Below are 4,961 nucleotides of genomic sequence, written 5' to 3'. Positions count from 1 at the left end.
CACTTCTGCCGACGCAACACTTTCTGAAGCTGAGAGCAATTTACATTGGCATAGTTATCCACTTCAGCAGAAATTCCAATCACTGACACCCTGCATAATCTCCCAACTCATTACCTGGGAAACCATTTATTTCACTTGTCCAGTGAATTGGTTCAAATTGCACAGATCAAATTTTCTTTTCAAAAGGTTGAGATTCTGAGCTACTTAAAAATGAAGCTACACAACAAAAACAAAGCATTAATTAAATCACACTAACGTCCTTCAGCTTGCTTACAAAAGATCCAACAATGTTTGGACATTCCTTTTGTATAGTTGAAATCAAAATGTCTTCCATAATATAGATTTTGTTTTGCCATAAAGGTGATAAATGGTTGTTGATAAGAGAACAATATTTAATTCCTCAGCAACTGAGGCAGCTCATGCTTGCATAGATGGGTATAAGCTAATAAACAACATCTCCATCAAGCTAGAATCTGACAACCTACCCATGACTTTCAATGCTGGATTCCTCCCCATCGTCTTTCTGAGCTTACCTTATCCTCCTCTGAATGAATCACAGAAATATTATAGCTACAACAGCAGGTCAGAGGTTGGGTACTTGTAAGCAGCTCATCTCTTGACACACCAAGGCTTTTCTGCCATCTGCAAGTTACAAATCAGAAGCAAGATGGAATATTACTCACTTGTGTCAAGAAGCCCTTTACCGACAAAGGGCTAAAACAGCCCATTGACCACCCTGACCATTTATCCCCTCCACCACTGCACACAGTGGTTACAATGCATACTATCTATAGAACTGCAGTAACTCACCTAAGCTATATTGACAGCCCTACCCAAAGTCAGTGCACCTATGACCAAGGACAAGGGCAGCAGTTGCACCAGAGCACTAGGAGCTGCCAGACTCCCCCTTCGAGCCATCCATCCTCCTGATGTAGGAACTGTCACTCTCCCTTCATCTGTGGGAGTACCTCTACCAGGAGAAATGCAGTGATACAAAGGGACAGCACCCTACTAGCTTCTCGAGGGCAATAAATGATCATCTCACTTGAGACACTCCTATCCGAAAAGTGACTTCGGAGGTGGAAGGGTAAAAACTTCCAGACTGCAAAACTAAGACTGAGAGGCATAGAATATTACAGCAAAGAAACAGTCCCTAGTCCAACTGAACCATTTAAACTGCCTACTTCCATCAACCTGCACCAGGAACATAGTCATCCATACCCTTATCATCCATGTAACTATCCAGACTTCCCTTAAGTGCTGGCAGCTCACTCCACACTCTCACAATCCTCTCAGTGAAGAAGTTCCCCCTCATGTTTCACTTAAACTTTTCACCTTTCACACTTCACCCATGTCCTCAAGTTGTAGTCCCATCCAACCTCAGTGGAAAAAGTCGATTTGCATTAACCCCTCAGAAGATTAAAACTCACAACTAAGATTAATCTTTAGCTGGGAAATCAGCTAGAGTGGAGATGTCAGACTAAAAGATGAAAACATGACATGATTCTAGAAATGAAGAAGTTGAATGTACCAAGAGTGGGAGACTGGGAGGCAAATGTTTCCTTAAAATATTTTGCTTCTAAATAATTGCTTATTGCACTTTCTTCCATTAAAATCAGAAAGTGAGATTTAAGATTCTTTTAATCTCCCACCCAGCCCCTAACCAGTAACTTTTGGCTATTCAAGTTTTTTTTCCTCCGCAGTGTCATCCATGACACATTTTGTTCCTTTTCTCTTCACAAAAGGAACAAAATGTTTCTTATTAAAACTTAAATGAAGTGGTGTCAATGTGTTCCCAAGCATAGTCAACTAGGCTAAGTGTAATTCCATGAGTGAGAACATTAAAACAGTTTTTTATATTGATCTCGACACTCTTTAAATCCTTTGACTAGCAAACTCAGTCAATTGCACATTTCTAAGCAAATCTGTTTGACATCAGCAGCTTAGGACATTTTTTCTTTGCATATAGGACAATGAGGGGAGATTTGATAAAGGTATACAAATTGAGGGGTATCGATAAGGTAAATAAAAGTAGGCTTTTTCACTGAATTTGGGTGGGATGAGAACTAGAGGTCATAGGTTAAATATTTAAGAGGAACCAGAGGAGGATCTTTGTCACTCCTAGGGTGGATCAAGCTGCCAGCACAAGTGGTGAATGTGGGTTTGATTACAACGTTTAGAAACATAGAAAACGTACAGCACAATACAGGCCCTACGGCCCACAAATTTGTGCCGAACATGTCCCTATCTTAGAAATGACTAGGCTTACCTATAGCCCTCTATTTTACAAAGCTCCATGTACCTATCTAAAAGTCTCTTAAAAGACCCTATCGTATCTGCCTCCACCAACATTGCCAGCAGCCCATTCCACACACTCACCAGAGTTTTAAAAAAACTTACCCCTGACATCTCCTGTGTACCTTCTCCCCAGCACCTTAAACCTGTGTCCTCTTGTGGCAACCATTTCAGCCCTGGGAAAAAGCCTCTGACTATCCACACGACCAATGCCTCTCATCATCTTATACACCTTTATCAGGTCACCTCTCATCCTCTGTCACTCCAAGGAGAAAAGGCCGAGTTCACTCAACCTATTCTCATAAGGCATGCTCCCCAATCCAGGCAACATCCTTGTAAATCTCCTCTGAACCCTTTCTTAGGCTTCCACATCCTTCCTGTAGTGAGGCGACCAGAACTGAGCACAGAACTCCAAGTGGGGTCTGACCAGGGTCCTATATAGCTGCATCATTACCTCTCCGCTCCTAAAGTCAATTCCACGATTGATGAAGGACAATACACCGTACGCCTTCTTAACCACAGAGTCAACCTGCGCAGCTGCTTTGAGCGTCCTATGGACTCAGACCCCAAGATCCCTCTGATCCTCCACACTGCCAAGAGTCTTACCATTAATGCAATATTCTGCCATCATATTTAACCTACCAAAATGAACCACTTCACACTTATGTGGTTTGAACTCCATCTGCCACTTTAAGTGAGGTTTGGATAAGTACATGGATGGGGGTCGGGGGGGGGGGGGTATGGAGCACAAAGGTCCAGATGCGGGTCAATAGGAGTAGACATAATTACAGTTTGGCATGGTGTAGATGGGCAGAAGGGCCTGGTTCTATGCTACAGTCTTCTATGTTTCTTTATCTTCTATGCTTTACCTTCCCTGTAATTATGCAAAAGTGCTTAATAAATATCATAAACAACAACAACAGAACAGGAACGCCCTTTGGCCAACAATGTTGTGCTAAAATAATTAAACTGATAATTAAAGCCTACCAAGCTAGTCTCTTCTGCATCTACACTTCCTTATTGTCTGCATATTCATGTGCCTTTCCAAGAGCTCCTATTAAGTGGTATCCCACGTCTTTAGCTCTGTATCACTGATATACTTTCTATTTTAATAAATGTATTCTAAATTTTAAAAAACTATTCTTGATTCAGCATCTTACATATATGACTATTCTGTTTATACATCAGCTCCAAATCATTGGTCTTTCTGAAGTCTCTCTTCATGCACAATGAGAAAGCAAAAACCATATGAACCAATCTAGTTGGGGAACTTTAAACGCTGATCAACATTTGTGCGACAAAAAGAAACAAACTTAAAATATTGTTGGATTTATCTTGACAAGATTAAAAATTATCCAAAGCATGATGATGCAAGAGCCTCCACCCAGCAAAATAACCCTTTATAAATTGAGAACAGTATCAATGAATAGCTAGCAACAGATGAGGTGTTAATTATAAAACATCTTGAACCATGCTATATTTTCAGAGTATGAAATGTGTATTTTAATTATTCATCGAGGACGACAATTCAGGAAAAGGACAAAATTGAACCACAGTGATGGAAATAAAATTAATAATAAAAGAAATGAAAGTGGCATCATTTGAATCAAATGACACAGTTAATGGAAGTAGATTCCAGGATTCATTGTTGTGTATGATGAGGCAATGTGAAAAGCAATCTGAATGATTCCCCAGCAGGTGACTTCCAGAAGGGGCAATTTGAATGGGTTAGTGCAGGTTTAAAGTGATCCATCTTAGAGGAGTGTTAATTTACAAAACTGAGGGGGAATAGCCCACTGTCTGCTCCACTCATCCCTACTGAGTGATTGCTACAACAGAGACCGTAGATCGAACTGAACATCAGGCTCTTGAACTCAACTTCACTCACCCTGTCTCACAACCTACGAACTCACTTTCAAGGATTCTTCATCTCATGTTCTCAATTATATATTGCTTATTTGTTATTATTATTTCATTTAAAAAATTATTTTTATGTTTGCACAATGTTATCTTTCACACATTGGTTGTTTGGCCATCCTGTTGGGTTTGGTCCTTTGATTCCATTGTGTTTCTTGCATTTACTGTGAATGTCCACAAGGAATTGAGTCTCAGGGTTGCATATGGTCCTTGATGATAGTCAGAGGCTTTTTCCCAGGGCTGAAATGGTTGCCACAAGAGGACACAGGTTGAAGGTGCTGGGGAGTAGGTACAGAGGAGTTGCCAGGGGTAAGTTTTTTTTTACTCTGAGTGGTGAGTGCTTGGAATGGGCTGCCAGCAACAGTGGTGGGGGCGGATACGATAGGGTCTTTTAATAGGCTTTTAGATAGAACATATGTATGTCCTTGATGATAAATTTTCATTTGACCTGAAGTGTTGTAGCATTTTGTGTCTGCTACTTAGCCACTAATCTGTCTGCTAAAACTGCAAATGCTTTGAGTTAATTCTCAGCTAAGGTGTTTACAGAAGCTTTATGAATCTCCTCAGTGAGGTGCTGCAAATTGCAGGACGGGAACTTGTCCCACCCACAAAATTGCAGAAACATTTAAAAAAAAGACTAAATTACTTGCGTGTTCTTTGGATCATTAGCAACTCATCCTCTCCATTGAAACAAAAGGAATTTTCTTTGTGTATGCTAGTGTGACGCAGACTCGGTGAATATATTCCCG

Source organism: Hemitrygon akajei, chromosome 9 (genome assembly GCF_048418815.1).
Source record: "Hemitrygon akajei chromosome 9, sHemAka1.3, whole genome shotgun sequence".
Lineage (NCBI taxonomy): Eukaryota > Metazoa > Chordata > Chondrichthyes > Myliobatiformes > Dasyatidae > Hemitrygon > Hemitrygon akajei.
The sequence above is the reverse complement of the archived record's forward strand: the minus strand, read 5'-3'. Positions refer to the sequence as shown.